The sequence below is a fragment of the Sciurus vulgaris genome, assembly GCF_902686455.1.
Source record: "Sciurus vulgaris genome assembly, chromosome: 2".
Lineage (NCBI taxonomy): Eukaryota > Metazoa > Chordata > Mammalia > Rodentia > Sciuridae > Sciurus > Sciurus vulgaris.
In genome coordinates this window covers 202,141,470-202,167,972 of record NC_136462.1, presented here as the reverse complement: position 1 = coordinate 202,167,972, position 26,503 = coordinate 202,141,470, and the positions used below count along the sequence as shown (strand labels likewise).

The window sequence follows — 26,503 nt, the reverse complement described above, 5'->3', positions numbered from 1 at the left end:
CCTCAAGGTTGCTTCTAATTGCTAGTTTCAAAGATGCCAGCTTGCGAAGTGCTTACTTTTCTGATTTTTCTTCTCCCTAATTAGACTTGGAGCGGCTGTCACACACAGAGGGTCCCTTCAGTCCTTCAGTCATAAATGAGTGACATGAACATTATTAAAGATGATCGTCACCTGCCTGGAACACAGTCCCCAATAACAAAAAATCACTGACAATTAGCCCAGGACTGTACAGCTGGCTCTGCATAACAGGCCTCTGGCAAGATCTGAACGTAGAACGATTCATTTTGGCTCCTCCGCACCTGCACACGTCCCCACGCAGCCTGCCCTCCCCGGGCGCCCAGGGTGAGGCCTCCGAGGTGGTGGTAGCTCCTGCCTCGGCTCCTGCAGGAGGCGGCCTGCAGGGACACCCTCCACCCTCACTGCCTCCAGATTGGGGGCGCTGGGCAGGGAGGTGGCGCTAGTGGGCCGAAGCTGGGGACAGTCCGGCCTGCTCCACAGGGCCATGTCTGTCACGGCTGGGATCCAAGACTCACTCAGACAGAAAGCAGAAACACAGGGGCCAAGAAAGGGCCCGGCACACGGGGAACCAGCCCCTGAGGTCTCAGAAGCTGGGAGCTGAGGAAGACACCAAGGATGCCTCCCACGGTCATTCGCGTCCAGAGGTGCCCACAGCCCTCCCGCGCGCAGTGCAATCGTCACAGGGAGCAGCCAGGGACATGGACCCTGCCCACTCTGTATCCCCACGCCTCCCCTCTTCTCACCTGTTTAATCAGAGTGGTTTCCGAGGCAAAACTGTCGGCTAGATTTAAATACCCAGTTGTATAAAAAAGTGAGATTATTCCTTTCAAAAACACAGAAAATGCACGTCCATCAAATCTTGCCTTTTCTACTTTTTCACTGCTTTTTTTTTTTTTTTAATAAAGTTAATTCTTCTTTCTAAGTATTTTGCCTGCAAAGGGTTAGTTAGGGTGTAACTCCCCAGAGGTGCCGCCCCAGGTCAGCTATTGGCCTCTGGGCTTGTGATTCGCTGGTGTGTTCAGCAAGGGTAGCAATGGGGCTCCCTAGACCCGTTTCCACCTGGGCCCAACCGCGCCCAGGGCTCTGAGGCTGTGGGCCCTTGTGCCTGTCTGCTTGAGCCGGGTGCCACGCCTGTGTCCCACAGACTGTGATGCCTGCTGCCCTGCCTGGGCCGGCTCTGATGGGCCATGCCCACAGGGTCTAGGCTGCAGGCCAGGCGTGGCTTCCCTCCGTACTCAAACAGGGACTGGACCAGCAGCCCCTCACTCGGCCTCCCTGGCCCTGCTCCATCTGGCCACCATGCCTAGGTTCCCTCGGCCTCCCTCTGCAGGGACCCCTTGGCCCCCATCAAGTGCTCTGCGCAGCAGCGCTGGGTTCACGGTGCCGTTGCCTTCCTGTCACCCCTCTCCTCTAGCTCCAGCCCCCACTGGTGAGCACGGGTGCTCAGGAGCCAGGCTGGTGTCCCATAGGCTGGGTGTCACCTTGGCTGGCTGTCAGCTGTGCACACTGAGCCCGCACAGCACTCAGCTGGCACTACAGGGGCAGGCTCGTCACCCTTCACGACAGGAGTGACCTGTCCCACCCTGCTCCCATGGTGTCTGCAGACCTTTCCTGGGTGGGCAGTGAGACTGAGGGATGAGGCCACAGTGCTTCTGCAGAGGGGCCCTGGGCTTCATGGGGTGGACCAAGTTTAAACTGCTCCAGGTGGACCAGGTTACCCAGTGCCATCCCTTCCCCTCCCCCAGAGCACTGGGTGGGGACACTAGAAGGGGCAGAGCCTGAGATGGCTGGCTCTGGAGCATACCAGGGGGTAAGGAGCACAGAAGACTGAGGCCCCAGGTCAAGCCTGGCCTGCTACCCACCCTGATCGTGGGAGATGGGAAAGGGCGGAGAGGAGAGAGCTTGGGGCTGAAATCCAGAGGAAGTGAGATCCAGAGGAGCCTGCGGGGAACCTGAGGCAGGCAGGCCCAGGGGGGCCTGGGCAACGCGGCCGCGGCTCAGGGTCTACTGTGAGTGTGCACGAGCACGCAGGCTCCTTGGTAGCACGTGCACGCATGTGTGCACCGGGAGGGGCAGGCTGTGAGGCTGTGGACAGGGAAGGTCTTGGGAGCCTGAGGAAGGCCATCCTACTCTGTGACATGCCATCTGTGTGGGGCGGTTGGCTCAGGGAGGCCGGGACACGTCACTAGGAAAGCACCACAAGTGACGCAGACGTCAAGGGTCTACGTGTGCAGGTCTCAAAATGTAAGGGAAGGAAGGAAAGAACTGGACCCGCTTGCCAGCAGAGGAGGGGCCGCGGCCCGGCAGGGCACCCCGGCCTTGCTGTGCCCAGGGGCGTCTCCAGCCCTCTGACCACCCCAGCGAGGGGAGAGGGGCCTCTTGGCCTCAGCGGCCCTGCTTCCACCAGGCAGATGCAGTTCCCCAAGCAGATCCGGGTGGGATAGGCAAGAGGCCTGGGCGGCTGCTGGCTGGGGCCAGGTGTGCAGCAGAGCCACAGGCTCCCTCCTGGACCCGCCTGGCTCCAATGTCACCTGTTGGCCCCCTAGTGCCCCCTCCCTAGGTGCATCCAGCTTCCTCACAAATGTGCCTGTGCAGAGCGACTGCCTGGCTGTGATCCTTCACCATGTCCCGAGTCACCCTGGCTGTGACTCTGCTCCACCTCTGGCCCTCCTGTGCAGCTACACCACATACCTGGTTCTGCATCCCTGATGGAATCCTGACTGGCAGCTCACTCTCCCGTGGAGTGTGGTGGGATTTAACGGCAACACAAGGGGCCCCGCGGCAGCCGAGTGCCCAAGAGGGACACCCTGGTCTCCGTGTGGCCCCGTAGTTCACACGTCAGACATCAACCTCCGATGCAGAGCGGGGTTTAGGCGGCGAGGAGATCACGGCTCTGCCCTCGAGCACAGCCCTCTGCGGGGCGGAGGAGTCCTGTAGGAGGGCATGTGCCTTCTCTCCCCTCACGCTCTTGCCCTTCCACCTTGCACGGAGGACGAGAAGGCGACGGGGCCTCCCCAGGTGCAGGCCTGACCTGAAGCTCCCGCCTCCAGAGCTGCAGGCACTGCTCTCTGCTCTCCCGAGACCCAGGCTCCGGCACCCACCCTTCTACAGCAGCCCGGAACGGATGCGGGCACGGGGTCGGGGTCAGCCTGCAGACGAGCACCCGCGCCTCCAAGCGCAGGACACGGGGTGAGGGTTGCTCGGGATCCCGAGCTCAGCGCTTGTGTGCCCCACTGAGAGAAGGGAAGCTGCGGTGCCACCTGCTCACAGTCAAGGACCCGTCTGTAAGTGTGCCAGCGTCCCTGGTCGGCACCTGAAGGCGGGGTCACCCCCGGGGGGTGGGGGAGTCTCTCTTGGTAGCAAGGTGCAGGGGTCCTCATCAGAGTGGTCCTGGTACGTCCCATGTGTGGGCTGATGTCCCTCTGTGACCAGCACTGGTTTCCTTTGCCTCTGCGTCCGGCCTCGACGGTGGGTGGGCAGGGTGGGTTTCAGCATGGCTGCTCTGCACCTGAGTGAGGGGCTCCAGGCCACGTCTCCCTGCGGGAGATTGTAAGGCTGCTTCTCTGTTCCATGAGGGTGGATTCAGTTCAAGCCAGACACTCAGTCCCAAGAGGACAGGCAGCAGCCCAGTGGGGCAGGCGTGGCTTGACTGGAGGATGGAGAGGACCCGAGACCCAGGCAGGCAGCACCTTCCTGGGCAAAGCTCAGTCTGCATCTGGAAGTCAAGCACGGCTTTGGTGGGCTCTGAGCTGGCCAGGAGACCCTTAACAGGAGCCAGGCAGTGTAAGGAAGCCACGCCTGGCAGGGAGCGTGGACTCTGACCTCTAGAACTTTAAGAGGACACAAGAGTGTTGTTTTCAGCGAATTTTTGCTACTTTGTTACCGAAGCCCCAGGAAACCAGCACATGGTTTCTTTGTGGTAAGTGCTATCAGGAGCCCATTTTACAGACAGCAAATCAGAGGCACGGGGAGAAAACTGGCTCAACCACGACCTCACTTAGTGAAAACTTCGTGGCTAAAGCTGGAGTCCATCATCCACCTGAATCTGTCTTGAGATGAAAGGGCAGGACGCCAGCAGCCACCTTCCCCTCTGGTCGGCATTTCTGCTTCATGGCCGGAGAGCTTCTGCCCAGCCCTGAGGGAGCAGGCACAGGGTAGAAGGCTCCCCACTTCCCCACCTCCAGAAACCCACGGGTGGCAGGCTGCTTTCCACCAGCGAGCGCCTGCATGGAGGGGCATGAGGCTGTGGCGCTCAGGCCGCCCGCTGCTTCCCAAGCTGGGGCCCAGGCCTCCAGCGGCACCTAACACAGCCTCCCAGGAGAGCCCAGACCCCGCCTGGCCTTGAAGCCCGGCCAGGTCAGGGCTTGTGCCCCTTCCAGCATGCGGCCTTGGTGGTCTCCAGTCCTGCTGCGAGTGCCTCAGCCAAAACAGAAATGCCCCTGGAGGAGAAGCTGGCGTTCGGGGGGGAAGAGGCTAGAGACCTCCTCCAAATCCACGCTGCCCATGACTGCGGTCACACATCCCCATATGAAGGCTTTCCGGCCAGAAGCCAGGCTGGGTGCTGCTGGCTGTTGAGGATCACAGGCCCAGAGGGGACGGTTCTGATGGCCTGGCTCCAGTGCCTGCGGCTCCTCACGCTGGAGGAATTTTTAGAGGCAACAGCTGGGGCCGGGCCTGTATCCCACAAGCTGCAGCCGGCTCAGGGTCCAGGCGCAGACCTAGCAGGCTTGCTGGGCAGGGTGGGAGGAGGAGGAGAGTCAGAGCAGGACGTGCAGAGAGAGGAGGGAGGGGGAGAGAAGGAGAGAGGGATGGAAGGAGGGAGAACAAGGAAGAGAGGGACGAGGGAGGAGGGAGGGGGAGAGGGAGAGGGAGATGGGGAAGAAGAAGGAGAGGGAGAGGGAGAGAGAGAGGAGGGGGAGGGAAAGGGAGAGGAAGATGAAGGGGGAGAGGAAGAGGAGGAGAGGGGGAGGGAGAAGGAGAGGGAGACAGAGCGAGAAGGTTGTGTCTGGGCCTGGGCTGCATGCCCCCAGGGTCTTTTCTGAGGAAGGGTCTCTAGACCCTGGGCCTCCCCATACCTGCCCCATGCCTGGGTCAGCTCTGGGCCACATGGTATTCTGCCCAGAGGCAGCAGGGGCCTGGGGTGGCCTCCCAGGTCCTGGCTGATATCCCCTGCCTCCCCAGCTTGGCCTGGCTTCCCTTGCCTGGGAGCCACTGAGGCAGTTCTGAGCCAGTCACACAAGATGAGCCTGAATGAAGGTGGGCGCTCAGTGCAGGTGTGCTTAGGGCGGCGCCAGGAAGTCGCAGTGCCCACTCGCACACATCAGGGGTGGTCAGGAGGAGACAAGGACAACATCTGACCTGTGCAGCCAGGGACCTGGTCAGCCTGATGGTCAGAAAACCCCCAGTGTCCAGCACAGACAGAGTGATGCTCAGAGGGTTGAGGGGAAGGTGGACAGGCGGCTGGATAGATGGGCAAATGATTGACGGAACAGATGGACAGACGGAAGGATGCATGGGCAGGCGGCTGTGTGGGAGGGTGGGTAAATGAAAGAATAGATGGGTAAATAGACAGCTGGAAGGATGGAAGGTGAAGAATAAGTGGATGGGTGGACAGATGGATGGGTGGGTGGATGGACAGATGGAAGGATGGACAGGTGGACGGATGAGTGTGTGGGAACGTAATGGCGGGTGGATGGAGGATGGACACAAGTGTTCTTCCCAAGACATTACAGGAAGGCTTCAAGCTCATGGGCTCTGTGCACCTCTCCTGCAGCCCGAGGTTGGAGCCGACTGGGGCCTGCTGCCCGCTCTCAGCACTCATGCAGATCCTGCCCCTCCTGGGCTGCGCCCCTTCACTTCGAGAATGGGGTGAAGTTGCCCTAAGCTCGAGGCTGGGCAAGGGGAGCAAGATGGGCCAAGAGCGTGGGGCTGGGTGGCGGTGGCCCAGACTGCCTGTGGTCTCTGCCCTTCTACTTGGACTCCGAGTGGACGTTTCCAGCTCTGTGACTCTTGACTTCTCCCCTTCCACGTGTCCAAGTTGGGGCACTAGATGGTCGAGAACATTCATCTGCAGGGAGGTCACAGCATGACAGAGAGCCACCAGTGCTTCTGGGGGGGTTCTGGGCCTGCCCAGCTCATGCACAGTGGCTTTTGCTGCCTGGACTACGCAGGGTGTTCTTAGCTATTTTCCTCTTCAAAGTGATTCCAAAACGCACAGGACAGGCTCCATTCTAGCGCCATGCAGACAGCTGGCCCGATGTCCCCAGCGGCCCCTGGTCCCCAGGGAGACCTTGTGTTTGATGCTCTGTCTTCTGTGTGCTTCTTCACCAAGGTGACATTTGATCCAGATGAGTCGGCCCATCTTGAAACACTCACCTGTCAGGGTCCCACTTTTGTTCCTTATAGGGAGGGGACCCTCTCAATGAGCTTCTCCCTGAGTCCCAGCTATTGGAGGTTTGGTTTGATGCTGGCGCTGGGGGCTCACACCCCATGGTGGGTGTGCTTGCCATGCTATGGCAGCCTGGAGGCCCCCATGGCAGGGATCTCTGCGTCCTGTGCAGGTGAGCCAGCCCAGCCCAGCCCATGAGCGTTCCTTTCCACACACCTGGCCCACCATTCTCTGAACTGTACGTGTCCAGAACCTTACATGCTGCACTAGAGAGAGGAGACGTGCGACAGACTTGGTGCCTCGAAGGCCAGGCAGTGTGTGGTCCCAGGTTCCAGCAGGCCCCTGACCTGCAGCCATTTGGCAGGCACCGGGAGGACAAGTGGGGATGGGTGATGGTGATCGCCTCCCACAGACGACCGTCCAGGGCTCGCTGGAGTCCGTGGGGGCCCCTGGAGACATGAGTCCCCCACACTCCATGGCTGGTTATTTCCATGGGTACCAGAGGTGAGATGGAACCAAAGGGGAGACACGGCAGCACGCCAGGCTGGCCCCATGCTCCGTGACTCACCCCACTGCCCCAAGCTGTCACCAGGTGGCAGCGGTCCCGTGAGCCAGGTTAGTGCTGTGGCCCTCTGAGCCCAGGAGGCCTGGGCTTCCCTCCTTCTTGAAGGGCATGTAACATGCATGCAGAAGGGCGCCGGGTTAGGGTCAGGCTGGTCAGCTTCTGGGTCTGGGTGGGCACAGGCAGCAAGTCTGAGATCGGGTGCAGAACAGTGCAGGCCCTGGACAGCCCCATGTTCATCCAGGCACCTGCCAGTTAGCCCACAACTCCACTGCCATCGGGTAGTGTGGAAAGAGGCTTTCCAAGTGCCATGTCCCACCCCAGCCCCTATGGGGCACAAGGACATTGCTGGTGTGATCATGTTGACCTTGAGATGGGGGAAGGTCCTGGACTGTCTGGGTGGACCCAGGTGTTGCCACACGGTCTTTATAAGAGGGAGGCAGGAAGCATCATGAGTCCAGTGAATGGGGGAGAGCATTCCAGCTGCTATCCTGGCAGGGTTAATACCCAGAATATATAAAGAACTAAAAAACTACTAACACCTAAAATACCAAATAACCCAGTTAACAAGTAGACAAATGAACTAAGTAGCCATTTCTCAAAAGAAGAAATGCAAATGGTCAACACATATGTGAACAAAGCGTTCAATAGCCTTAGCCATCAGGCAAATGGGAATCAAAACCTCATGGAGGTCTCACCTCCGGTGGGATGACAGCCATCAAGAACAGGGCTAGGCAGGAGGAAGTCCCAGGCCAGCCTCAGCAACTGGGTGAGACCCCGTCTCAAAATAAAAAGCAAGGACCGGGGATGCGGCTCAGTGGTGAAGCACCCCTGAGAGAAGAAAAGACTATGAATAGTAAATGCTGGCGAGGGTGTGGGGAGAGCTGAACGCTCGTACACTGACGGTGGGCTACGAGTTAGTACGACCACCGTGGGGCGCGGCCACCATGGAGAGTGGCCACCACGGAGCACGGCCACTGTGGAGCACAGCCACCACGGAGCACGGCATGGGCTCCTCGAACACAAGGCCTGGAACCCCACGTGACCGGCTACCCCACTGTTGGTATTTACCCAGAATTGAAATCAGCATCCCGGGGTCCGCAGTGGCACAGGTTGCAACAGCCGCTCCGTGGAACAGCTGGGGCCCATGCACAGAGGAATGGACGAAGACGACGGGGTCTAGGTGCCCGACCGAGTCCTGCTCAGCCATGAAGAGGATGAAGTGATGTCATTTGCAGGTAAAGGATGGAACTGGAGAACATCACGCTAAGTGGAGCCAGACGCAGAAAGTCAAGCCTCCCGGGCTTTTGTTTCTACGTGGAAGCGGGGGAGAAAACGGGAAGGGAAAAGGGTGAATCTCATGAAAACAGAAGGGGGCTGGCAGGGCGGAGGGGAGGCCGGGAGAAACACGGAGGCGTGCTGTGTGCACGTGAGCGTGCGCCACGCCATCCACGGTCAGGGAGGACGATGATGGGCGGGGGGCATGAGGGGAGGGCACGGGGGGTTCTGGGGCTGAACTGGAGCCGGTGACACTGCGTGCACACGTGGATCTGTCTCAACGCACCCACTACTGTGCACGCAGAGTGCACGAGGAAAACCCACTACTGTGCACGCAGAGTGCACGAGGAAAACCCACTACTGTGCACGCAGAGTGCACCAGGAAAACACCTGAGAAGAGGGAGGGCGGGGGGAGGGGCGTGTGAAGATGGAAGCAGAGGTTGGAGGGGCAGGGCCGCGGCCAGCAGGAAGGAGCCGGGTTCCCCGCAAGCCTTAACAGAGAGCCCAGCCGGGGCCCCATCCCAGACGTCCGACCTGCAGAACCAGTGGTGTGGCCTGGCCTGGCCGCGGTGCCCTGTGGAGCTGCCCTGTGGAGCCGCCTGCCTGCCCCTCGCCTGCGCCTCGAGGTCTCCACCAGAGGTCTGCCTCGGGCCTGGCCCTGCTTGGCCCTCTGTGCCCTTACCTGTGCCACCTGCATGGCACAACACCCGGCCACCCACGTCCACTCCTGGTGTGCAGAGGGGCCGTGAACACCCTGGACACGAGTGCTTGTTTCTGCTGGGAAGCCCCGGGGTGCAAGTTCTGCAGAAGCCGCAGGAGAGCTCACGCTGGCCCCAGGAGACCTGGCCAGCCCTTGCCAAAGCAGCTGCCCAGCGCCCGCTCCGGAGCGGCCTGCTCTCCCTGGCATGGCATCTGAGGAGCCGCTGCAGGTGCAGGAGCTGGATGGGATGCAGGCACAGGCCGCCTTCCACCTGGACCCCAGGCCCAGCGAGGAGCCTGCAGGGCCCCAAGGCCACCCCAGGTTCAGCCGCTTGTGCGCAACGGTGCCCCTGAGGAGGAACTGCCTGTCTCCACACAGATCCCTCCAGTCTTCGGGTTCATGGGAAGCAGGTCTTAGGAGACAGGCTGGGGCATCTCCGGGTTGTCTCCTGCCCCAGCCCATGTGCGCCAAGGACTCGGCCTCCTCTCAGGCTTCCTGCTCGCAACTGAGCTGCCAGGCCCCGGGAGGGAGCCAGGTGGCCTGGGGGCTTCCCTGCCGCTGGCATTTCAGAGAAGGCAAGACCGTGAAATGCACCCAATGCCTGGACATGAACCCCTCTGCCACCCAGGGCACAGGCGGCGTGGAACCAACCTGGCAGACGGGCACCACTGCCCAGCATGCACACGGCTGTGCTTGCTGCTCTGGGGACCCCGCAACCAGGAGAGGCAGAGGCGCAGGAGGCGCGGGGAAGGAGGCGCGGGGTGGACGCCGCCCGGGCCGCCATACCTCCTGATCACCAGCATGCGAGAAGACACAGCCTTTCATTGCTGCTTAACTAAGGTTGTCAGTCACCTAATTGCTTCAATAAAATATAATTAATGAGGAATAACATGGGGAGATTTTACATGAGCTGAGTGTGTTCTGCAAGGCCAGGATTTTTCCCGCAAGACGGAGCGGTCCCGCAGACAGTCGTTGCTGCGTCAGACGCGGGGGTACCGCGGCCAGCAGAGCTGCTCTCCTGACGCTCACCAGCCTCGGGGCCACGTAAGCTACACTCTTTGCTCCCTGTGCAGGAGTCCCGTGAAGAACCAGGCACAGACCCAAGCGCCCAGAGGAGAGCCCAGACCAGCCCCTCGGGAGAAGGAGCTGGCGTGACGTGCTGAGGCCGGGGCACCCACCGGGCTGCAGGAGGCTGCGCACGGGCTCGAGTGCACACGTCCCGGATTACTGCCGTGGCTGGGGAGAGGTGGCCCCTCTCCAGCGTTCTGATCTCCAGAGGTGACCAAAGGCCTAGGACTCTGATGACCACCCAAGAGGAGCAAAGGAGGGACCCAGCACCCCTCTCCAAACACCACACCCAGGGAAGACATCAGGTATTCAGCAGGAAGGGCTGCGTCGGGCTGAGATTCAACTGCATACAATGGAATTGCCTCCATCTCAGGAGGGGTTATTTGCTTGTTCAAATGAAGCCCAGAAGTTGGCAATCCAGGAAGCTTACAGTGGTGGGGGAAGGACAGAGACCTGGGCGCCTTCTGTTTTTCTGCTCTGTGTGTGTGTAGCAATTGTGGTTTCCATCTCTACCTCATGGTCCAAGGTGGCTGCTGCACCTCTAGCCGTCGTTTCAATGCCCCACACAAGAAAAAGAAGATAAGGAGAAGCAGGGGGTGAGTAGAGGGAGCAATTGCAAAATCAGTTCTCCAGGGTCCCACAGATCATTTTCACTTAATTTCACTGACTTGAACTTATTCGTGGGGTGACACCCAGCACAAAGGCTCATTTCCCAGACTCTTTGGTAGATGGGTGTCACTCTGTGACTGGTTCCGGATTCGTGAATCTGTAACTAAGGAAGAAAGGGGAAAGCGCTTTCTCCCACAGACCTCACCACTCTGACCGGGGCACGTGGCTTAACCCTTCGGTGCCTTTGCACTCTGGCTGAACACCTGCTTCAGGGAAGGTGATATGGAATACGTGCTGTAAGCCTGAGGCTCCATGTGAATACGTTCACTTTTAAGGCTGGGCAGAGGCTGTACAGGGAGGTCCTGGCCTCCACAAGGGGCTGGCCTTGAACAAGGTGGTTAGGAAACCGTCCTGAACAGACCTGCAGCTGGCCAGGGCCCCCACCGCATTCTTGCAGGTAGCTGTGGCCTCTGTCCCAGGCTTCACATGACTATGAGCCTCTGTTCTAGGAGGTTAAGGCAGGAGGGTTGGTCGCCAACTCACCTGGGCCTCAGCTGTGGGTCCTCTACCCAGGCCCAGTCACTGTGTCTGTATAAACATAGCACTCTGTCCCAGGTCAGACCAGACAGAGGGATCTTTCTGTTATCAGAAGAGATTGGAAAATAAAAGGTCTGACTGTGTCACAATGCCCCCTGGTGGCGAGATGAAGCATTTGAATGCCTGGATCCAGCCACGCCTGAAACCAGCTAACCTTGCTCTTCAGAATACATGAGGAATCTGTTCCCTTTCTGTTCACATCAGCACGAGCTGGGTTTCTCTCATTTGCAAGTGAGAGACACCTTTCACGAGAGTCCACAGGTGCACGGGGGTGGGACTGTGGGGTGTGTCCACATCAGAACCGACTTCTGAGCACCTCGGGTAGGGCACAGGGTGCCTGCGGGGCTCAGCAGGGGTACCCTCCCTCCCCTGGAGTCTGCTGGCCTGCGGAACAGTGTGTGGCCTGGCAAGCGTCATTTCTGTTCTGAGGATGGCCCTGGGGTCACCAGAGGTCAGGGCCACACCTGGGGCTGGCAGGGAGGTGGCAGGGCATCAGGGACCAGAAGACAGGCCAGCAGTGTGCCCTTCTGCCCCCCAGTTGCCTCACTGGCCCTCAACTACCATAGGCAGTGTAATGGATGGCGAGGACCATGCCCCTGGGAGGCCGGGACTCTCCCTGGAGTCCCAGTGGCTCCTCTTCAGAGGTAGCAGCTGCCCAGCAGCACTGAGCGGCCCAGTCTGACAGCTGGGTCACGTGTCCACTTGGCTAGGCATGGTGTAGCCTGGAGAGGGCCTTGCAGGTGGGAGTAGCCAGGAGGCTGGGAGGCTGTGAGGAGGCCAGGAGGCTGTGAGCAGAGCAGTTGGCCCTCCGTGGCGGGGCCTGCAGTGTGTTAAAGGGCTGGTTGGTTCCCAGCTGGGCAGGGCCAGGAGGTGGGGGAACCTTAGAGAGGTGGGCCCGCAGGTACGTAGGTCACAGGGCGTGCCCCTGAGGACAGCCTGGGACCTGGTCTCTTCCTCTTTCACTTTCTTTCCTAGCCAGGTGGTGGACAGGCTGCTGCACATGTGTGCCTGCCATCAAGGGCCACTCCAGGGCCAAAGTCACAGGCTGACTGGTCATGAACTGACACTTTCAAAACCCTGAGCTAAAATAACCTTTCCTCTTGGTAAGTTGATTGTCTCAGGTATTTTGTCAGAGTGGAAAGCTGACCCACACACTGAGTCTGCCTCATCCCATCAGTTCAAGACTTCGGAAAAAAGGATGCAGCTCCCTAGGCAAGAAGTCTTAAGTCCTGGTGTGTGCTCCTCCTGGCTCACCAGCACAGGCCAGCCCCGCCACCATCACTTCAGCCCCATCATCCTGCGCACCAGCTCCCAAAGACAGAGCTCGCTGCTGCCTCCAGTCATGCATGAGCTCAAGCCTCGCCCCCTCCCCTCACGCTGCAGTGACACCTCTCCAGGGTGAACTTTCTGTCCCTTCTTTGGGATTTTGCAAACAGTACACTCAGGAACAACATGTCTTCCATGCTTAACTTGAAAAAATCTAGGATGCAAATCCCTCACCACACAGGCTCGGCCTCTGCAAACACTGAAAGCTGAAAATCTTTGGAGGAACATCACCAATTCCAAGATAAATAACCAAGACTGAGGCACGCAAATGCCGCCCAGCCCTAACGTGAGGAAGCCAGCCGCAGGAGCAGGCAGGGTGCCTGCAGAAGGCAGCCCTTCCAGGACCCTTCCCCGCAGGGCTCAGCCTGCGCAGGGCCGCACGCAAGGCTGGCCATCTGGTCACCACGTGCAACATCTGGGCGCGTCTTCCCGCCGCCACCCAGCAAACCAGGCCAAGCCCCAGGGACGTACCTTTGTTGAAAAGGCCCAGCTTAAGAAGCACGGCAACACAGACATGGTCCCTCGGGCCACTCCCCGAAGCAGGAGCTCGGGGGCCTGGGCACACGCACAGCAAAACCGCGCTCGGGGTCAGCACCCCTGCTCCCGACACCAAGTGCAGAGTGACTTCGACCTTGGCTTTAGTGTGTTTACACTTTAAGTGGGGAAGCCACCGGGCACTGTGACCCTGTTGTCTTGCAGAAGCTGCAGGATCGATAACAAGCAGTGTGCCACACGGCACCATGGCCACGCCACGCCCACTTCCAGTCCTGCAGGTCAGGGGACTCCTAGCCCAGCTGCGGGGCGCTGCCGCCAAGCATGCGCTTCCAGAAGTGCGGGTGGAAATGCCGACGTGCAGAGAGGCACAGTCAGGAGTGTGTGTTGGCGGATTTTCAAAGCAAGGCCAACCCAGTGAGTAGCCGCCGCCCAGGTCCCGGCAAAAGCGTGACAGCCCTGGAGTCCCAGCACCTCCTTGTCTCCGGGGAGTGCCGTGGAGAAGAGGCCTCCCTTTTAAGGACTTTCTAGGTTCCTACTCGCTGAAATAAATATTTTTAGCAAGATCATCTTTGCAGGGTTTAAAGACTGAAGAGGGGAGGAGGCTTCCGCCCCGACCCCAGGCCACCACAGGTGAATCAGTAAGGCCTGGAGCTGTCCTGCCAGGGCCGTTGTGAAGCTCCCGGACCCCAGGGCACCCCGCCCCTCCCGCAGGGGCCTCTGGCCCTGGGGTCTCACTCCCAAGGCTGGAGATGGGATCCAGCCAGGGACCCTGTCTGGTTTAACAGGAGGAGAAATGGCCCTTTGGGTACCTCTCTGGGCTGTGGACCCAAGAGCTGAGCAGCCTGGGGCAGCTGGTGGGGCAGCGGAGGACGCCAGCACAGGAGGCTGAGCTGCTGGCTGGCCAGGGGCACAGCCGCAGCCGCAGTACAAGGCCCCACAGCCTGTCTCAGGCCGCACGGCGGTGGTGGGGCTGGGGCAGGAATGCACGCCTTTAGCAAGCGCCTGGGGCTGAGCACAGGCATGGCTGGAGAACACTGGACAGAGGGCCTCAGGGCCATCAGCCCCGGGCCAGCCTGGCCTCTCCATCCACGGGCCTGCAGGGCCATCAGCCCTGGCCCAGTCTGGCCCCTCCATCCACATGCCATCGTTTGCTGTCCCTTCCTGCTCCTGCTGCCTGCATGATGAGGTGGCCACAGGGGTCCTGCCCAGGCTCCAGGGGAGAGGCCGTGGTCTGTACCCTGGACAGGGTGTGGACTCTGCGCACCTGTCCCAGCACTCCCAGCGTTCCACCTGGGGCACCACTGCTTCTTGGAACGGCCAGCAGGCTCTGAGGACCTTGGGGTCTCGGTGGCCGCCACTGGCACAGGTCCAGCCCTGAGCCAGCAAGATGGTATCCTTCACAGGAAGAATCCAGCGGCCACAGCTCCAGTCCCCATCCAAGCTGCCCGTCAGCCACGTGCTGAGGTTCAGGACGATCCAGGATGCGACCACATCCGCTAACATCATCCCAAACCTCTGACATCAACGAGGACTGCTGAAGGATGGGCTCACTGCCACTAGGGCGAGGGACGGCGCGTCCCGAGTGGTTCACGTGCCCGAGACGGCAACACCCTGAGAGCAGAGTCGGCGAGGGCTCCGGAAGCCAAGGGTGTGGAACAGCAGCAACATTTGCGCCACACATGTTCAGAGTGGCACAGACACGCCGGCAACGCCACGCGTGTAGAAACACTGTGACGTGCATGCATGTGCCGTCTGCGAGCTGCTCCTTAATGCGGTTGGGCCCCCTGCTCCCCGTCCCTGAACACCACACAGGCTCCCTGGCAGCAGTGGGCCGGGAGCCCCTCTGTGGCTCCTGAAGGGCCAGCGCCTGTGGGGCTCAGTGGTCAGACGTTTTCCTCGGGTTGACACCGTGGACCCAGGACGAGTGCCCAGCCTGTGACTATACAAGCCTTGCGATTTTGGGTCAGAGGGGGTGAGAGCGAGAGGCTGAAGGTGGCCCCACCCTGGCCTCCCCAGCCCCACGCCCTGTGCGTCCCTCCCACTGGGGAGCTTGGGGAGTCTGAGCTGGGCTGGGACCCTGGGGGGCACAGGGGCCGGCTCCAGGGTGGTCCCAGGGTGTGTGCGCAGGGTGAGGTACTTGGACAGCCGGCTGCGTCTATGCGCTGATTGGCTCTCCCAGCGTCTGCTGTCTGTGTCTAAAGAGGCCTCTGATGTCTAAGGGCTAGAGGAATCCTCACCACAAGCTGGACTGGCTCCTTCGGAGCAGCTGAAGACGTGGCCGTCCTGGCTCCATGTGGCTGGTGGGGCGGGTGGTGCTCAGATGGTGCCAGGGCCGCAGGCCCTCCCTCCAGCATGGGCTGCTCAGAGCCTGCCAGCAGGAGCTGCCCTTCGGCCACTCTGTGGAGGGGGGATCCCGCAGGGGTCTGAGAAGCCTGCCCTTCCAGGGGCAGTGATGTGAACTCAGAAGTGGGCTGTGCTCCCAGGGTCTGGGCCGAGGCAGCCAGCTCTGCTGAGGAGGCTGGGCAGGGCCTCAGGCAGGGCACTCCAGAGCCTTGGAGAGCAGGGAGATGCAAGGAAGGGCCTGTCTCAGGGGGTGGAGGTGCGGCCAGGGGCCTGGCTGGAGAAGAGCCCAGAGCCCTGCGCTCTGCCCGAGGCTCTGGCCCAGGAGCAGACCAACCCCTCGGGGTGTGGTCAGTTCTACAGCAGGAGTCCTGGTCAGGACCCCAGCTGCAGAAGACCAACAACTCCCTAGAAGGTGACATGCCCGCCTTCCTCTCTTCTGTTCTCTAAACACAGCACAGTACCAGACTGATGATACTGCAAAAGTCCATGTGCTTTATTACAACTTGGGAGACATGCATGTAGACTAATGTTGGAGGCCACTGTGGTGACTTGTGGCAGTCATCATCTGGGCAAGAGTGCCCACATGGGTGGTGACGAGGACCAACATGAAGTGCACACTCTCCCAGTTGCATTACAGACCTATTTTACAAAAGATGGTTGCAGGACACACGTGTCCTGGTGGCTAGGCAGATGCAGCTGGCATTCACCAGACGGCATCACAGTACAGTGGTCATGAGAGCAGTGTCCTGGTCAGGAGAGCCCAGAAGCCCAGGTCTGAATCGAGGCTCTGCTCTAGGTTGTGACCTCAGAGAAACCACTTAATGACCCTGTGCTCCACATCCCCTGATTGTGGCATCTGAAGTTTCTCCGACACTCTGGAGGTGGGCCGATGTCCCTGGGGTGCTGCGGGACCACAGCTCCGCCGTGACAAGGACCCGGGAACTCAGCAATGGCTGTAACTGGCGGTGCTGATCCTCACTGTTGCCGGACATGGATCCCTGGCTCTGGCTCGGCTCGAGTGTGCGTTACCTCGGGGACTCCTCATGAGAACCAGCAGCTGCAAACCTCATTCCCCCTGGGGGCGCCTCAAATTCCTGCGGTAACCACGGGGCATCGGGCACCTGCCACCTGCTGGCTGCACTGCCCACACTGAACAAGGCTGTTTCAGCAGCGGCCTGGCAGTTATCTGCTGAGATGGCCGAGCTGGACAAGGACTCTGGCCCGGCTTGTGTCCACACTGACGATGGTGAGAGTCTGATTTCAGGGTGTCCTTTCTGCCACCCATCGAAGCACCAGTACTTGGCAGTCCCCAACTCAGGGGCTGGTGGCTGCTCACATTTACCAGACATGGGTAGGGAAGGGCACACTGCCCAGGCACAGGGTCCTCTGATACCTCTTCACCTTATGGGGACCAGGACCCACCGCCGCGCAAGCCCCTGGGAGGCCCCACAAGTAGGATGTCTCTGGCCAGGGTTGGCTGTGCACAGCAGGGAGGCGGCCAAGGGACGGAGTTAAGGACTCTCCGCCCAGCTCAGCGGGAGCCTCAGAGGAAGCAGCTCCAGTCAGGAACCCCCAGCAAAAGGGGAGTGCTGGGCAGGAGGACCGGGTGTTGCCAGGGCACGGGCACTGCCCCTCTCCCCAGAGGGGTCTTGGTGTTAGTGCTGCTTGTCCCCAATAGAGTGACTGGCGGGGGCAGCCTGGGGCCAAGGAAGACTAACGTGCCTGACACCCAGAAGGCCAGGGGGCAGGTGTCCACCCAGGAAACAAATGCCCCACAAGGAGCTTCTGGCAAATGCTGAGGAAGAGCCCCAGGTTCTCCAAAAACGTCAGGCTTCAGAGCACGGGACGTGTCTTCTGGGTCAGAGGAGGAGAACTTGGGAGCTGGGTCAGCAACCCGGCACAGGCTTCCCCCAGAGGGCCACATTTCCACTTTGTGGGGCGCTGCTTGGGGCAGCGGTTAATCTCTTGAGCTTAATGAACTTTTGAAACTACTCCATAAATACTTGAGGCTGTGACAAGCTCTGTCACAAGATAAATCCAGCCCCACTTCAATGGACTATATCATTTTTGTTATTAAAAAGGTTGATTTTAATATTCAAGGAACTCATCTCTGGAAAACGATGCCGGGTCTCCACGTTCCATCCCGGTGGCTCCTTGTGACGGCGCATACTGAGCAGGAGGCGCCGCGGCTTCCAGAAGAACCTGGAAACGGACAGCGAACGCTCACCGACGGGGGACCGGTTGGTCCTCCCTTGCTGGCCCCAGGGAGGGCGTTTGTCCTGGTGAGAAGGTTAGTGATGTCCAACTAAACCAAGGGCTGGCCTGCTTCTCCCCATCCCTGGACCGCGTCCTGCAGCTTGAGCGACCCCCCCTTATTCTGCAGAGTCCTCGGGTGTGGGCTCTGGAGCCCGTCCACTGCCACGCGGCTCCAGGGCAGGCAGGCCGGGAAGAAGTGGAAGAGGGCGACTGGCCCCCTAGTCCACACTGGCTGTGGCCCTCTAAGCACAGTCAGGGGCCAGCTTCCCCTCCCCGCTTGTCATTAGCTCGCCCTCCGGGGGGCAGGGGGAGTTCCTGCAGAAATCAGTTCCTGCAGCCTGCGGGCCGTGGAGCCTGTCCCTCTGGCCGGCTCGGTGTCCCCAAGGGCTTGCCTCAGGAAAGCCGCCGTTGCTGGCAAATTGGACGCAGGGCGGGTAATTAGGGACAGACGATGTCCTCCCACTGTGAGCTCTCCTCCCCCGGCTGAGAGGAGAAATCAGTGCACAAGCCTCGTTCCCCATTTCGTTACCTGAGGACCACACAGCTCACGTCCCCTCAGGGAGGAGAGCAGGAAGTGGACCAGGCCCATCGTGCTGGTGCCAGAAGCGTTTCCACAGAGACAGGCACCCCGCCATCCAGCACAGTCCTGTGTCTCACAAGCGGCTCCCACCAGGCCGCCTGAGCCGGGTGCCCTGCAGAGGATTTCTGGAAGGGCTGCAGAGGCAGCAGGGCGGGGGCAGGCGCGTCCAACTCGGACAGCACCCTCAGTCCTCAATGGAGCAGCTTGGTGGCTCAGGGGGTGGTCACTCTGGTCCACTGAAGCCAGTGCTCTGGCCAGTTGGTCACCAATGAATGGCTGGGCCCAGACCTTCCTCCTCCTGTTGCAGGTACGGGACTGAATGAGTCTGGCCAGTCCCCAGTGTGACCCTGCTAGCCCTGACTATTCTGGGCTGTCCACAGCGCTTAGCCCTGTCCCTAAATGATGATGTTTCTGTCCAATTATGTGGATTTCTATGTGCCTGCACTTTCTAATTTGGCAGTTCCCTGACTAGGTACATCTCAGGGGTATTTTCTAGAACATTCTCTGCGCTCTCCAGTGTCCTGAGGCCTGAGGACAGGAGCAGGCATTCAGGCTCACAGCAAAAAAACTTCCCACGCAAGACAAAACCTGGATCACGTGCCGTAGCCTGGACCCTCCTGAGAGCCGCTGCGCTTCCCACGGCTTGGCTTCATTAATAATACCTGCATAATAAGTATTTCTTAACTACAGAATCACTTCAGAGAATTTGCAAAGCTGACACAATGAAAAGGGAGGCAAGTGCCTCTGACTTCGTGCCCAGACGGTTTCCCAGGCCTGGCCACACTGAGCCTCTGGGCTGCACCTTGGCTCCTGGGGGCTCTGCAGGATGCGGAGTAGTGTTCCTGGCCTCTGCCCAGGAGGTGCCAGGAGTGTGCAGCCTGCTGTGACAACCCACGACCCCGGGGCCAGCTGGGGCACGCCCATCTGTCACCAACATGGGCACACGTCCCTCCCACCTTTCCTGATGCACTGATCAGATCAAGCCACACCCACGCTGCACACAGGTGAAGCACCCACTGGTGCCAGCCCTGGAATCTGGTACCAGGGACGCATGTCAAACAGGAGGCCAGGCTCACCTGACAAGCTGGCGTCCCTAGCAGGGACCCCGCTGGGGTCTACAGCTGTGCACAGGGCTCAGCACTCCTGCCAACGCCACCCACAAGGGCACAGCCACCTATGCCTGGGGCCAGGATGGCCGCCGTCTGCACACAAGAACCCTGGTAAGTTTAACCTGCACAAAAGGAAGTTTCTAGGGTGTGTCCTGTGGCTCAACACTACTAGTCCTCAAAATACCTCCAGGGGGGACAGACACTCAAGCGTGAAGATGTGATATCCAGGCTGAGTATCCCCAAGCGACTCACAATGGTGCAAAACCAAAAGAAAACACAGGCAACCCGTGGCACTCACGGGGCAGCATAAAGCTGGTTCTGGACGTGGGACAGCAGAGTTGACTGGTCGCGTTCCAGACACCAGACTGAGCATGTCTGCAACCTTTTCTCTTTGGACACTGACACGACTCTAGAGTGGGTCTGTTGTCCCCAGTGGGAAAGTGACACTTTTCAGAGACTTGAGAACCTCCCTGAGGCTCCAGGAGGGGCAGGGCCAGGGGCAAGTGCCCCTCGGGTCCAGGGCCACTTGGCCTTCTTGCCCATGGAGGGGCTTGCTCCCACTCCCCCAGCGGGAATGAGTCTGTAGTCGGGAGGCTGGTGGAGGAGAGAGGAGGCAGAGCAGGACCACCAGCGGGGACAGGGCTGATCTGTTTAGAGGGTGGCCGCCAGGCAGAAGCCAAAGCCCAGCCTCCAGGATCCCCAGCTGTCACCCAGGAACTCTGTCAGCATGGCAGCGAGAGGCCTCCCTGGGGGACCACAAGGCCACGCTCAAGAGGCCCTGCTGGGGAGTCTCCCCAGGAGCACCCCAGCCAGCAGAGAGCAGGACGGCTGGCAAGGCAGGGGCAGCTGCCACCACACAGACAGCACAGGCTTCAGGATGGGGCCACAGTCCCGCTGACAACTGCGAAGCTGACCACGGGTCCACAGGACATGCCCCAGGGCATCCCATGCACCTAAGCTGCTGGCTCCAGGTTAGGTCAGATGTCGAGCTCTACAGCAAGGATGTAATCACAGCTACAGGGTCAGGAATACCACCTGTTGAGGGCTGGGTGGCCAGGGGTCCTCAGGAAAAGAGTGTGATGTTGAGGTTCAAAGGGTGGCTGGGCAGGAGTGGGCAGGTGAAGAGAAGGAAGACTCCAGGCAGTGGGCACTATGATGTTCCTGAGGCTGTGGGCCTGGGTGGGAGGTGGGTGGCTGGGAGCTGGACACAGTGGGAGGTCTGAGCTGCCTGGGGCCACAGTGAGGCAGCTCAACCAGGCCTCCCTGACAGCTGGGCACACTAGGTGAACACAGGACGCGCTCTCGGGCCAGCCCTGGGCTGTGTCCGGCCCTTTCTGCCCAGGAACTTGCTCACGTGGGCATCCCAGTCTCATAAGGAAAGCAAAGCCCAGCCCTCCAAGGCGGGCGGACTCAGGAGACCCCCCCCACCCTAGGGAGCCAGCGCCTCACGTGCATGCCTTGGGATGAGGCTGAACTCGAACCTCGTGCCACCCTAGAGCCTTCAGACAGGTGGCCTCAAGGGGTTCTAGCAGGTCACAGGGACCCACGGCACCAGGGGCTCCAGCACAGCCCCAGGTCCTATGCCCGGCAGGGACCATTGCAAAACCTCTCAGCCGTCACCTGCTTCATCCTGGGCCTCAGAAAGTCCTTCCTAGTAACATCCCAGGGGAAACGAGTAGCTCAGAGTTAAGCTAAGTGACTAAGAGATGGCGGCGGCCACGCCTGGCCTCCTGGGAGGGCCCAGTTGGACCTCCCTGGGCAGCCTGTCACCACTCCCAGCCCTGCTGGCCTACCTGCCTCCTCTGGTTCGCACCCCCATTACGATCCTGACGGAAAACGCCCCTCCCTCCACCCCATCCTACACAGCAAGCTGGAGACGCTGAGCTGCAGACCTCGGCTGGGCCCAGAGGGTCAGCAAGCCTGGGTGAAAGCCGTTCGGGTTCTCGTTTCTTGTGTTTACTCTGAAGCCTCCAAGCAAATGGGTATTGCGGTTCAGCAGTCGATGTCCTTCCTGTTGGACATGTGTGTCATCAGTGTTCCCTTTAAACGGGTCTCGAAAACACACCATCTGATGAGTCTTCCCTGTCACTCAACTCTACAAGGCCAAAAGGCCAAGAGCGGGCACGCTGGGGCGTCCCCAGGTGGAGACCCTCGGTTCTGCAGGGGGGCTCCTCAGCAGCTTGTGCTGCTCGTGCTCTGAGCCTGGAGATGGCCCCAAAGGGGTGGGGGCAGGGCAGACGCCCTTCGTCGCCGAGTTTCTCCTCTTCTGAAACTAAGAATCTTCGTGCTAAGTGGATTTATCGTCAGCGGTCGGAAAGTGCGATGTGGACTAATTATTTCCACACAGTCTAAAACAAGCTCAAAAACAATCGTCTACGTTCTTCTGCGTTTGCTTTCTCCTTGAGAACTCAAGTCCCTGACTGGGCCCTGGCGATACCATCTATAAACATAAGCAGCAGCTCCTCAAGAGTCCGGGCGACCTCCGGGCCGGACACCCCTCATGGGCCTCTCTGAACACAGGGCTGGGTGAGTCCAGGACTCCGAGACCCGTTCAGGCACCGTGGGGAAGCTGCTGAGCGAGTCCCTCTTCTCTCCCCACCCGCTCCCCAAATGTGAGAGGCTCCACCCCATAACCCGCCTGAACTTCCCCTCACAAAGTAGCACTGCATTCCCATGTGCTATTTTCAGAGGGTGACGAGGCGCTGTGCACAGCTCATAGTTTCAAATATTTGCTGGATGACACTCCAGTGTTGCACTGCATGCAAACCTGCCCACTCCTTCCCCGCGCTGGGCGAGTGTCTCCAAAGGCTTCTCAAGTAGGTGTGGGCGATCGCTCTGGAGCAGCAGAGCACAGACCCCACACTGCTCTGTCAAAGCCAGACCTTCCATTTGCCAAAGCCACAACCGGCCCCACACTCTCTTCTTGCACTGTTAAAAATCTCCAAGTTGTAATACCCACACGGCCGCCACGCTGAGCCGTTTAGCGGTTCACATGGTCTTCAAAACGCACACCCTGTGGTGGGGCCTGGATTTATGAATGACAGCTTTCTATTAGAGCTGCCTTCCATCCACCCAAAAGATATTATCTTCCTGTCGTTGCAACCTCTCAACAACATCTTGAAAGATCAGGGGACGGGAGGAAGCCAGAGGGCAGTCTGTGGGCGGAGGGTCAGTCCTGGGTGGGCGGTGCCGAGAAAGGGGGGGCCCTGGGAATCAGAGCCCCTGAGTGACAGGACTTCACAGAAACTGGAGGATGCGTGTGTGCGCAGCATGGATTCAGTGAGATGACCATGACTCTAGCAGGAGGTGGCCAGAACTGGGTGGAGTAGACAGCAGTGTGAGTGCAGTGCGCGCCGAGCGGTGTCCACTCGACCAGCCAGGCGGTGATAAAGGTATTAATTTAGCTGCAAACGTTAAACGTGTACAATAAGATGGATTTTTTTAACAGTTCAGTGTGGCATAACCTTAATGCAGAACATTAAAATCATTCATTACGATGAATAAATAGCTTAATGAGATTTGAAGCATCGAGCACTCTCCCGGTAAGCCTGTGATCAAGTGAAGCGGGCAGGGCTGTTGCTGGGCATAAATTATGCAAACGTAATACTCCTAATTCCATCTCTCCCCTGCATTGTCGCTTTTGTTGAATATTCAAAGGGACGGCTCCCCAGGACAATATCAAATTAGTCTGTGTAATAAAAAAGTCTGCAACAAAATTATCTACAAAATCCTTATCTGCAAGACTGTCCACTTTAAACAAAGGCCAATTACGGCTGATTTCCGTGAAAGGCTTGCCCTGCTCCGAGGGAGACTCCCCACCGTGAGTGAGTTTCTTTTTTTGAAATATTCCTGAGGTTGACAATTCCCTTCTAAAACTTGCAGTGGAGATTGAAACAAAGAACGTGCAAGCACCGGAGTGTCGAGAAGGGTTGGTCAAACAGCGGGAACAGGGAGGGCCGTCCTGGGCACTTTCCCCTTGCTCCTTAGAAAAATCCACTCAAATCCGTGCACTTAAGTGTGGCAGGGGTTCCCTGAACTAGCTGTAAGAATCTCGGCTTTCCTGCCACGTCCCATGCGGCTCCCCCAGGGAGCAGTGCAGGACTGCTCTGCAGGGCTGACCGTCAGGGAGGGTGGCCCCAGAGCCTGGGCCCCCTCCCACACCACTGCCGTCTGCACCTGCCCTCCGATCCTCTCACCACCAGGACCTCGGAGTGCACTCTGTCTGCGAGCCCAGCCCCGCCTACCCGAAGGAGCAGCAGGTGCAGGTGGGCGCCAGGCCGGAGGGCCCGCCATCCTCCCAGCTGCCCCGCACCTTCTTGCACTCGGCACTGCACAGGTAGGAAACAAAGGTGCTGGGCACACTACTGTGACCCCTGCCTCTTCCTAGGCCTCCTCTTCCCTGGTGCCCTGCAAGGATGCCACCTTGGAATGACAGCTCACCTAAAACCCAGGACCCCTTCATCTCCAAATTCCTGAGGCCGAGAGGGGGTCCTCCAGGGTGCACATGTGAACCTGATTCAGAATCCTGCCCTCAGGGGAAAACCAGGCCTAAAACCTGTGGATCGTGTCCGTCCACGTCCTGGTTGTGACACCATGCCGCAGTCAACGAGAGGTCACCCGAGGGAAAGCCAGGGCCTTTCCCTGCCGCCTTTGCGTGCAGGGGCACCCTCTGGATGTGTCAGAGCCCAGGGGCTCCTGCTCTGTCGTTTCCTGAGGGACCTGGCAGGTCAGAGCAGGAGGGCCCAGCTCCTCTGGACACCTGGCCCCTCCTGGCCCCTCCCGGGCACCCAGCTCCTCCTGGGCACCTGGCCCCTCCTGGCCCCTCCCGGGCACCCAGCTCCTCCTGGGCACCTGCCCATCTGTTCCACTTTCTCAAGTTCCAAATCTCCTCAGCTGCAGACTGAGCCACAGGTCTCCAGTAATTACAGAGCTCTGCTTGCAAAGTATGTCACTCGGCTGTCCCTTCCAAATCCCCAGTTTCCTTGGCAACGCAGGCAGGAGGACCAGCAGCTCTCTCACGCACTGGGGTGGGTACACGTTCGCATTTTGATCGTCCCCAGCTTCAGGCTTGCCTGACTAGGGTGGGATGAAGACATGCAAAGCAGGCTCTCCCCTCAAGAAACGTGCCCGTCCCGTGGGGTGGGGCTACCAAGCAGGCAGGCGCATCAGGATAGTTAACAGGAGGACGTGCGGGCAAGGAGGGCAGGGTTGGTGGCACCTCATGCTGAGAGTGGCCCGGTGATCCTGCCCTGCGCGCTCATGTGGCCGGCGCCAGGTCATCTCTGAGCCTGTGCTCTTGTCTCTGAGGAAGTACAGTCACCCACTGCCCAGGGCCTGGGCAAGGAGGCTAGGGCAAGAACTGAGCTGCTGGCCAGGTGGCAGCGTCTGCAGCCCCTCTACCCATGGCCATGAGGACTGCCTCCCAGGGAGGAGCCACTGTACTGCCCCAGCCTCCCAAGGTCAGGCCCCCTCTGACTGCTCCAGGTCACCTGCCCCACTCCACACCGCTCCAGGGGCCAGTCCCTGAAAGCTGGCCACCGTTCCCAGGCCCGTCAGAGGCTGCCCGGCTCCCAGCAGATGGCCCCAGCTACTCCTGCTTCCTGCCCTGGAACCTCTCCTGACAGCACCCTCTCCACACCACAGGGGTCCAGCGGGAGGCGTCCTTGCGGCCACTGTCTCACGGGTGTCTCCTCGTCTCACCGGTGCCCAGGGGCTGAGAACACAGCCCACCACCACCATCGAGGCTGTGGATACCACCACAGCTGCCAGCACCGACGGAGCCCAACCGCCAGCACCCACATGGGCACCATCTCTACATCACCACTGCCCTGCGGCCACTGCTGCAGTCACCCTCACCACCCGCCACTGTCACCACCTCCACCGTCAAGCTGTTACCCCTGCCACCAGCACCCGTCACCAGCACCCCTGCCACCAGCAGCACCACTACTGCCACGTGCTCTTCTGAGCACCGGCCAGAGACGCCCCTGGGAGGTGGGCACTGTGACTCCCCTGCAGCTGGGAGCCTGAGGTCCAGCCACCTCGGCAGCTTGCCCAGAGTCACAGGGGGAGCAGGGACCTGGGTCCAGGTGCTCTGGCACCACTCTCGGCTCACCTGGAAGCTGCTCAGACCCCTGGAGCTCCCCAGGGCAGCGTGGCAAGGGTGCTGAGGACGGCTGGTCCTGGTCCACACCACGTGGCACACTCTGCCCGGCATCGCCTCCCGAGAGCCTGGAGTCCTGAGCAGGGGCCATCCCTGACCTGCCTCACGCAGCTCTCCACGGATGCTGCACAAGTGCACTGTCCGCGTCATTCTCCCCGATGGTGAGCTTCAGAGACAGGCTGCACTCATAAGCCCGCTCCCAGCTCCGGGCCTGACCTGACAGACGCTGGGCAACCGTCAAGAAGCTGGGACCCTTACAGCCCTAAACACCCCCACGCCTGCGTATGCCTGGCCAGCCATGCCCCACACCAGAGCGCTCTCCTGCCCTTGGAGCTGGATGCCCATTCCCGTCACTTTCCGGAGAGTAGGAGTCTCACATCTTTAGAGGGACCAAGTCCAAGGCGTGTGCACAGATGCCACACACATCTGTGTCTCTGAGTCTGGGTGCACTGGGACAAACCACTCCCGGTGCCCCTGGTATCCCCTTCACAGCACTCTAGATGTATTTGACAACCAATTCAAAGAGCGCCCGAAGGTGTGCCACTGTGCCCCACGGCTGACAGAACGCCCTGGTCCCGTCCGCTCAGGAGTCGGGAGTGGTGGCAGATTCCCTGGCTCCTCGGCCTGCCTTGCTGGGAGGCTGGACACTGGAAGGTGGTTCTACTGCCCGATCTGCTGCTTTTTCTCCATTAAGTCCAAATGGCCCTGAGGGGCCCAGGACGACGTCCATTATGAGAAGTGTAATGGAGGACCTCTGCTACGTTATCCTCAAGGAACAGAGTATCACTGCTGCTGTTAGAACGATCACAGGGCCTTTGAATGGCCTCCGAGGAGTCACTCTGCATGGGGAAAGGAAGCACACTCCCCGCTGGGAGGGTCCCACCAGCTTCCTGGGGTGGATGGCTGCCGCTGTCCTGGACCCTCAGACTCCCAGAGTGGAGGCGGCCATGCTGATGACCACAAACGTTCCAGGCCACAGATGCTCAGGACGTGGTGACCGCCGGGCCTGGGTAG

General features: G+C 59.9%; 1 protein-coding gene across 3 annotated transcripts in view; it reads right to left on the bottom strand.

Annotated features, from left to right (window-relative positions):
• The window catches only part of CDH4 (cadherin 4), a 445,876-nt gene that overhangs the window by 331,842 nt on the left and 87,531 nt on the right, over window positions 1-26,503 (bottom strand). Inside the window, exon 1 of one of the 3 annotated variants that reach the window (XM_079128835.1) lies at window positions 10,299-10,389. The exons of the other annotated variants lie outside the window; for them this stretch is intronic. The gene's annotated coding sequence lies outside the window, so the exon portion shown is untranslated. Of the gene's footprint in view, window positions 1-10,298; window positions 10,390-26,503 lie in introns of those variants that run through there. 3 annotated transcript variants of the gene reach the window in all.